This window comes from Mizuhopecten yessoensis, unplaced genomic scaffold, assembly GCF_002113885.1.
Source record: "Mizuhopecten yessoensis strain PY_sf001 unplaced genomic scaffold, ASM211388v2 scaffold10999, whole genome shotgun sequence".
Taxonomy (NCBI): domain Eukaryota; kingdom Metazoa; phylum Mollusca; class Bivalvia; order Pectinida; family Pectinidae; genus Mizuhopecten; species Mizuhopecten yessoensis.
Genome location: NW_018408828.1, coordinates 157,342 through 167,530, shown reverse-complemented (window position 1 = coordinate 167,530; position 10,189 = coordinate 157,342). Strand labels below are relative to the sequence as shown.

At 38.7% G+C, this 10,189-nt stretch overlaps 1 pseudogene; it reads left to right on the top strand.

The window, feature by feature from the left end:
• Positions 1–1,870: 1,870 nt before the first annotated feature.
• LOC110464511 lies at positions 1,871–7,461 on the top strand (annotated as a pseudogene).
• Positions 7,462–10,189: the final 2,728 nt, after the last annotated feature.

Below are 10,189 nucleotides of genomic sequence, written 5' to 3'. Positions count from 1 at the left end.
GAAGCTCCAATTGAAAGACTCAACCCTGAAAGATGTTTCCAAATGGGTTCGAAGGAAGAATAGGTCACCGCATGGAGAGGTTATAGTCGAGTCTAGCTGTCCTTGGCTACTGGCATATTTTCCAGTCCTTAATGATAAAAGTTGACCTTCTCTGCATCGTAAAGATGGTACCGAAACACATATCCAATAACAAGTAACGAAGAAACTTCGTACAGAAGTCCTACACCAAATGCACAACAACTTGCTTGGAGGTCACCTGGGGAAAAAGATTACAAGAGAAAAAACAATTCAAAGATATTACTGGTATGAAGTACGAGAAGACGTAAACCTATGGGTATTGAGATGTTCTACGTGTGCGCCATTTAAACCACCAGTGAAGAAACAAAAAGCAGGATTGGGCAGTATGCTAGTTGGTGCTCCACTGGATCGCCTTGCTACAGATGTGTTGGGACCCTTACCCCCGTCTCCAAGAGGAAATCGTTATATACTTCTAGTAACAGATTAGTTTTCAAAGTGGGTGGACATATTACCAGTACCTGACCAGACTGCCACAACTAATGCTGAAGCTATACTGAATGCAGTAATTAGTCGCTTTGGATGTCCCCTCTCCATACATTCGGACCAAGGAAGAAATTATGAGAGTACGGTATTTTATAAGCTATGTAAAAAATTTCTGCAACGGGCAGGTGGAGTGGTTCAATAGGACGTTACTTCGCATGATCAAGGCGTATCTCAAAGGTCAACAGACAGAATGAGACAGCAATTTAGGATGCTTAGCTGCAGCATATAGAGATACACCTCACGAGTCAACAGGTCTAACACCAAATATGTTAATGATGGGACGAGAGGTACGCTTGCCAGCAGAAATACTTTTTGGCAGTAGAACTCCCGATTCTGAAGAAATTACTAGTTATGGAGAGTATGTGACCATGCTACGGAGCAAGCACACCAGGTAGCGAAGAAACATTTACAAGATAGTGCCAGAAGAAGAAAATACCACTATGATGTGAATTTAAGTTGTAATCAGTACAGCAGCGGAGATATAGTGTGGTATTTAAATGAAGAAAGAAGAGTAGGTATCGCACCGAAACTGCAACCTGCGTATCTTGGACCCTGTCTTATTATACAGACGCCCACTGAAGTGAACTACTGCTTGCAACTAGATGAACGAGGAAAGACCAGAGTACTACACCATGACAATCTGAAACCATTTGAGGGGGAGTGCACTGTAAAATGAATATTACGAACCCAGAAGAAAATCAAGAGACAATGAGGAACTATTCCAATTATAAATAATGTACCTTTAGCTATGAACCGGCTATTATGAACATTACCATGTACACCATGTATGGCTGAGAATGTGCTGATGAACGTGGAACTCAAAAGTCAAAAGCAAAATAGACACAATTTTAGCGTGGAGCTATGAACATTGTCAGTGATCTCTGGCCATTTTTGTTGTAGAAATGGAAAGCTCAATTGCAACAACGTCCAGAGGACGTGCCTATCAATGTAAAAGCTGCCATTACATTGATGAGAAAAGAAGAGTAATCTATCATATTTACAAATACCACACTACTCTAAAGGAAACCTCATTTTACTGCTCGTTATGCCTCTTCAGAAGCATTCGGGAGCATGAATTGGAGAGGCATGTTCTTCACTATGTGGACCACCGAGTAAAGCTGACGCTAGGAGGGAGAAAGGGCTTGAGGGGGAGGAGGCAGTTAACTTCCTGAGGAAGAGTGCCAACCCTAAAGTTTTACAGATGGGGACAGATTTCGTTATGTTACCAAAGGTTGATTCCGACAAAATCTGAAAGACAAGGGCTCAGAAGAAGGGTAATATTGCAAGGCCAGGTATTCCAGATGCCCTCATGGAGTCTGAACCTGTTTTGTCAGCTCCAACCCTGCCAACATTGGATCTAACAACCCCAACTCTACCACCTTTCGGCATTACCGTTTCGGAATCCCCCACAGATATTTTTGAAGTGGACATACTTGACGACGAGTTGGATGTTGCCCTTGAGGACATCCAGCAGACATTAGTAGCGTTCCCAGTTATGGAACCTCCGGCAACAGATATCACCACACCTGCATGGCTAGCGCCAATTGTTACCCTACTGGAACAGCAGAATATCATGCTGGCCCAAGAAGAAGTGATCTTAGATCTAACCAGGAATGTGAGAAAACTTACTGCTGCGATATAGAAAATGAGTGACTTATTGGAAGATCGGCTAGGAGAGAAAGAGAATGTATATAAGGGTGGAAGTGCGAAGCATAGAAGGGTAGTTTTATTAAAGTAATTTTTTCAGTGATAATAATAGTAAGCACTGTTGGTGAAGTGTTAACTTCTTAAAACCCATCATTCAGGCGCTTATTATAATTATAGCTACATCATAGTAATTACTTTAGAAGTCTTATTCATATGTTTCTAAAGTATCATCAGAATTACTTGTGAAAAGCTTTATATAAATAGGTATGAAAGTGAACTAGGACACACTTGCAGTTTTTGCGTTAACCTAGACCAGATTTTCATATATATATATATAATTGGGTTCATAGGGACATGGAACACGTTTAGTGTGGTGGTGGTGGTGGTGGTTGGGAGGGTGAGGGGAGTGTGACAAAAAGGCATTATATCAGATTTTAGTCGTAAGTCTACACATGATTAAGTAATTGATTCCTCCAAATATAACGAGAGCAGTTACTTAAGATTTATTAACGCTTTACTTACTCGGTGATTTCCGTTGTAAAAACTGTCACGTAATCGGTGGGCTGAAGCACATGTTATCGATAGTGGCCATTGTGTTTGTTGTGACAGCTGCAGAGCTAGGTTGAGTATGGTTTCGTATTTTCTATTGAGAACACTTACGGTGTGGATGCATAGTAATTAACGGTCATTTTAGTAAAGGTATGTGAGTTCTCAGAGTTATTTTCATGTTTTGTTGAGATTCATTACGGCTCTTCAACGTTTAAACAGTTTAAATGCTGGTTAGAGTGTATTCAAGCGAATACCAGCCATTTCCAATCATTTCCAGTGGTAGTTATAGTGGCACGCGACTTCATTCCAAATTAGGGCAGTTCTGTCAAAAACTGTCAGTCAGCGTATGTCTGCCGTGTGTGTTGCTGTGTTTTGTCAAGGTGTGTGTTAGCGATTGACAAAGAGGTGTTTCCTCAGTTGGAGCTTGTGTTGTCTTTATGCGTTAGGTTTTCGTGTCGTCTTTGTGTGGTAACATGTTTATTGTGGGTTTATTATGGGAATTTTAGGGTGTTTCTGGTTATTTGGGACAGACCGGGGTTTTAACTTGTAACGGAATAGTTAGTACTAATGGACTGGGGACCGGGTTTACATTATTACTAGCTATGTTTATAATTGATACGATAATCAGGAATGTGAATTGGGAATAGAGCAATAGTTAACAGTATTTCCACAGCCGATGATAGAATTGTATTGTAATCTATTCTGCTGTAGATGAAATGTACATTAGAATTGTGTATCATTCTATTTGGAAACAGTGTTCATCAGGGGCAGATAACTCCAATACCCGTTTAGTTCTTTAGACTTTAAAACATTTCAGAAGCCATCAGCATGAGTGACAAGCATCTTGACGTGCCTTGTGGTATGTTTTTAACTGAAAGTAGAATTAGACCATGAAATGGGAAATAGTGGAAAAAAAATCGAGAAAACAAAGCGTTTTTTTAGTCCATAACTGGGATTTTCATTCAACATTTGACCTAAACTGGACACAGTAGAATCTATAATAAATGACCTTGACCCACTTTCAAGGTCACTGGGGTCAAATGTCTGAAAATCTTCAAACGACTTCTTCTCAATAACCAAAAGTCCCAGGGTACTGATATTGGGCCTGTAGCATGCTGGGATGAAGGGCTACCAAGTTTGTTTAAACGAATGACCTTTACGAACTTTCAAGGTCACTGGGGTCAAATGTCTTGAAATCTTCAAACGACTTCTTCTCAATAACCAAAAGGCCCAGGATACTGCTATTGGGCCTGTAGCATGCTGGGAAGAAGGGCTACCAAGTTTGTTCAAATTAATTACCTTGACCCACTTTCAAGGTCAAAGGGGTCAAATGTAAAATCTTCAAACCACTTCTTCTTAATAACCAAACGGCCCAGGATACTGAAATTTGGCTTGTAGCATGCTGGGATGAAGGGCTACCAAGTTTGCTCAAATGAATGTTCTTGATCCACTTTCAACCTAATGTCTTTGTTCGACATTCAAGGTTACAGGCGTCATGTTTAAATCTTTTAATAGGTTCTTATGAATCAAACACTGATATTCTGCCTGTTGCTGTATTTTAGTCCACTTTTAAGATTCCAAGTGTTAAAATAATACCAGGTGAGCGATGCAGGTCCATTGGGCCTCTTATTGTTTTTGGGGATTTTTTCTCTCTCGCCAAGAGCAGTGAGTTTGACCCTAAGCGCTTGTTTTTTCTTCCTTGGCACAGTTGCTTTAAAAAAAGTCCAGGCCTCTGCTATGGACACTTTCAAGAAATATTCTGTAATGTCTTTGTACAGCTCCAGAACTAGATTCAAGAATATTTCATATTTCATTTGTGTGTCATCGATTTCCCAAAACAAATCTATCCATTTGTCGTGAAGAAGGTTCCTAGCATCAACTGCAGACCTGCAATTCAGGTGAATGTTGTCAAAATGCAGATGAAATTGAGCCTCGGTTAATGTGCTCTGCACCACATCATGGGGTTTAATGAAGAAATTAAATACATAATCACTGACAACATATAATCCATGTGAAAACCCTTGTTTGAAATCTATCTCTGCCATGCTGGGTTCTGAACTTCACTCTCATTTATTCTGAAGGTTTTCAGCATTCGTTGTTTCCTGTAGTCCAATTTCCTACTAATTTTGCGTTGACTAAGTTTTGATACAACTGACTTTTGCAGCCTTGTCCCAATTTTTGTTAACACATGCACCAGCAATATATCTAAATTTTCCTTTGGCAGCTTGTGAAAGTTGAGGAGTTGGGGTCTCCTGATCCAAACTATTGCAATTGGTGCACCAGATTTATTTTGGTTGCTTTTGTGTCTCCAAGACAAGCAAATCCCCAATTCTGCAGTAGTTTACACATTAGTCGCCTCTTAAGATACCCTCGATCCCCAATCTGCAGAGGGAGTCTCATTTCCTGCTGTTCTTTAGCCATCGACCAGTTTAGTTCACCAGGGAATGTAAAAGAGGTATTCAGGAAGACTGAAATCCAAATGCAGTTGAAAAAATCCTTCAAACAGCACCACTGTTGCATCCTCAGTACAACCCTTCATCATCAAAACCATCTTCATTGGCACAGACCACGTGACCAGCATATCCCTCAGCTTCAATCTGCACTGCCTGGGCTATGGAAGCGCTTGTTACAGAGATTCTAATACCTCACCATCTTGCCAATATATTCCAGGCCGTTCCTGCAAAGCCCTATACAGCAAAAAGAAAACTTGTTACTGATCTTTGTTCGTTTGTTTGATTTTGTTTAACATCCTATTAACAGCTAAGGTCATTTAAGGACGGCCTCCCATGTGTGCAAGATGCATGCGTGTAGTGTATGTGTGTATTTTGGGAGGCTGCGATATGTTCGTGTTTATCTCCTTGTGATAGCGCGGAAATTATGCCGACTTCATAGTGCTACCTCACCGAAACATACTGCCGAAGACACCCAGCAGGACGCCCCACCCGGTCACATTATACTGACAACGGGCGAACCAGTCGTCCCACTCCTAATTTGCTGAGCGTTAAGCAGGAGTAGAAACTACCATTTTTAAAGACTTTGGTATGTCTCGGCCAGGGGACAGAACCCAAAGCCTTCCTCACAGGGGCGAACGCTCAACAAATGGCCAAAAGTGAGGCATTGTCAAGGGAGACATTAGGAAGAAGAAAGTTATTTAGAAAGGAGAGAAGAGATAAGGTCCCAAATTTAGTCGCAAAGCTTTGATTGCACAATATAGGAAGACATCACAGAAAAGCCAGGAGACGTTAGGAATCCGCAAGATGTTTGGAAGAATCAGGTTTCAGCTTATCTTGGAATTTGTAAATTTCGTTGTCAACAACAAAGTCTCTACAAGAAACAACGAGCACTTTAGGTGCATGTGCATGTTGTAGATTATTAATGAAAACTATATCGCGGCTCAGATTGTGTTGGATCACTTTCAAATAGAATTTATCAGCAAAGTAATTGTTTCATAAAAAAGAAATGTTTTGTTTTGTTTATCGAGGTCAGGTTACATCCGACGTCCAGATAATCTGCTGAAGAAACAGCATCATGTATATATATAAACTGTAGCCTTCTTTGTCTGATCGGTTGATTTGTAGTTTGTACATTTGTTTCGCCTCGTCATACTTGGACCCTGGAACCACACAATTGTTTCGAGACTTTTTTTGTAGAAATTGTCAACTTCTTTAAATGTTAACCGGAAGTGTGTATGTCATCTTGACTGTATATCTTAAACCTGTCGAATTCCAAAATAAACATGTTCCCTTAATTGTAATTGTTTGAATTTTTATAATTACCATTATATACATATATATTTCCTTTCATCCCTGACGGTAAAGTTTGCCCTCTCCTAGAAATTTGCAAATCGAATGTTCAAACGACAATATGTTCCCAAACAAGAAATATGTGTTGATAAAAGCCATGTAAAACGTTGTTAAATAAGTCTTGCTGCAATAAAATCATTCTACCCGAATCAGCCACTGATATGATTAAGTGGCACTTTGACGGCAGAACAGAAGAGGGCAAATCCAAAACAGCTAGGTCTCGATAACTTTAAAATAATCGAACATACACCAGCCAGACCCAATATATTCTTACGCAAGTTCAAGAAGGAACCTGGTATTGATGTGTTGAATGAATATGAAAAAATAGCGCACAAAGTGTGTGATGACCTTTTTAAAAAGAGGGGAGATTTTCATGTAACATTGCTATTTATCCCTATTTACTACATGAGTGAAGCAATGTACCTAAATAGTCTGTTTGGTCCTTCAAACATTCACAAATCACTCTATAGTGCAATCTGGTCAGGGCAAGATGAGCATGTTGTAGCAACTACAATAGAGGAATTAAAAAAAGAGAATCCAAACATAAGACTCGTCTTGACAACATCAATATTGGGGATGGGATTTGACCCAAGCAATGTAACTCAGGTGATTCATGCTTCCCCACCTAGAAATGTTTCACAGTACTTACAAGAGATTGGACGTGCTGGTAGACGAGGACAAACTGCGAGTGCTACGTTGTATTACAACAATCGTGATATTGCGAAAGATTTACCAGGAATAAACCAGAATATCATTGACTACTGTAACAATGAATATTCATGCTTACGGAATCAGCTGCTGTCAGTGTTTGGTTTTGTAAAAGAGTGAAGATATTATCGGTTGCCAATGTTGTGCATATTGTGCTAAAAATTGCTCATGTGACAGTTGTGTTGCTACGTAAAAGAGCCATGATCCAACAAATTCAGTTTTAAGATATATATGTGTAATAATTCCTTTCGATTCAAGAGCACAATAACAAAGAATCAATGTTCAAACAGTGGAATGTGACACTAAAATACACAATTAAAGTGGTCGGTAATTTTACAGAAAGTGATCATGTACTAACAATAACTTCTCTTGTCACTACATTGTAATGTTCGTTTCTTCCACCATCTGAATATATAAAAATTGATAAGTGTAACAAAATATTCTGTTTATCAATGAAGTCAATTTTCAATTAGTACATAGAACACTTCAGACTGCATCTGATATATCAATTAAATTTCAGGCAAATTGTTATCTATCTCATTGTCCTCCTCTTCGTCTTCTGCATTTACTGTGATCCTCATATTCCTTGCAAGTCTAACAATGATTTGGTTGACTCGTTCTTTGAAACCAAGTATGTTATTCACCGCAAGTGGCATAGCCCGTACATTTTTGAAACTGTTCAACTTTCGGCCAGGGGTATACTTGAAAGGTCGGATTTTCCTAAGCTGTTTGTATATGTTGGTTGGATCCTGGTTGCTTATAGGCTTGCAATGTCTTGAACTTTTAGATTTCAGATCAATCATGTTGTCCACCTTGGAGCAAATATCGTCAAATGTGTCGGCAGATCCTGTTACCCGAGATATGGCTTGTTCACTCTTATAAGCACCCAAAGATTTGATAAGGCACTTTTGGTTAATAACTGAGTGTTCTTGAACTAGATCACTCTCCACATTTTCCCCTTTCCCTCCTCGAGTGTTTACAAACGCTCCCTCCAAAACCCGGGACTTCTGTAGCGGAGAAAGTACGTGTTCGCCTTGCTGAGCCTTGGATGGGAGTAACTGACAATCTATCTCATTGTCCTCTGACACTGACAGACAAAACATGTAAGAGTAAAATGTTAGGCAAATTTTGCATAAGCAGGGGCATACAAATATTCATACCGAAGGCACCTGTGTAATTTTTCATCATTTGGTCCTCATACTGATCCTTAATTGCTAAGCAGTCCTCATGCTTTGCTTCATTCTTGAACTGGATTGGTAATGGAAATACTTTGGATCGTTCAGACATCTTTTCCTGGAACTCGTGAGGGATGTGCTCAGGAACTACTTTTCGGAATGTTTGGAATGCACCGAGATGGCACAAGATCCGTCCTAATAGTATACTGCAGGCATAAGCGAGTCTCTTTCTCAGTTTGCATTTTGTTGCTACGCAATAACACAGCTGTTAAAGTAGTGACATCAGTGTTTGGAGATTCATTTTCCATGTCTACTCTCGCAATTCTACTAAATATGATGTTTGAAGTAAAGAGATGCATGTCTCTGTTTCTCCTTTCTGTGGACAGGTGGGATGTTTCACATACATGTCCAGATTGTCACCTGAAAAATATGAACATACCCAGTGTGAACATTTATGCATAGTGACATTGACCTTGTAGATAATTATGACCTTGCATTGGTTCAAGGACATAACACACCATTGGGTTATGAACAATTTTCCTGCAACGCCACAACCATTCATATCCAAGTTAGCAGTAAAAAGTTATAATCAATACCTGTAACTTTGACCAAAGGCTGTGTCCTAAGATTTGCAACAATAAGCTTTGAGGCTTTGTCTTGGGTACTCTCTTGGAACCTCAGTCGTCTCTCTGATGATAACACAGTGCCCAAATGGTTAAGCCTGGTTTGTTCCTAGCAGAACATATAAAATGGGATGTAAGATAAACATACATAATATAAATTTATTAAACATGATGTAAATTTCCAATAATTTGACTGGTCAAGTAGACTGGTGACATTTTTGTAATGTCATGTGTATTTTATAATAGCCCACTCGAGTCTTTGACACAGATGTCTAGCTAGAAAATGATTTGGCTTCTGTTCATATAGGACTATGTCTTGTTGCCAAAATATCTTACATGACTTGAATTATATATACTTGAATGAAATATAAGTAATGTTAAACCAAAAGAATACATGTAGTATATCTGAAAAGTTTATATTATTATAGTATCATATATACCAGTACAATTTTGCAGACATCAGTTTTAGTTATAACACTTTGTTGTGTTTATAAGAAAACTGCACCTACCATCTTCATGATGAGTCATTTTGTAAAAATAAGTTGATGTTTGAACAACCAAAAGCAGTAACATTGTATCAACAAATCAGGAACATGTTATGAACATTTGAACAATGCAGGAACATGGTATGCATTTGAACAATGCAGAAACATTGAACAATGCAGAATAAATACAAAAAGACAGGAGCTAAATTGGTTTGAAGGACATAGCTTGGCATTTCATTCCGGGCATCAAAATCTGCATTAAAATTAATTAATGAACTATAATGATAATTCTGTTAAATTAATGGTAAAATATATCCACAGCAGAATATGTGTAGGTAACAAAAATACTACATGTATTTGGGGAAATTGAACTAAATTTTGATAATTTCCACTTTCTCCAATTAGGACTGGATACTTTAACATAATGATGTATGAGTTCCTTTCAGATTTGAAAATATTAATAATATCACACCCTGTGAACAGGGCATCCCTTCGCAACATAGTCACATGTAAAACCCAAAACATCTCTTCTTATTTCTAAAACTATTGACATTAGTTTATTCTAACAGGTAACTTTAAAGTGCATGTAGAGATGCAAAACATTAGTACTATTTCCTGGAGTTTTTGATTTTTTTTTG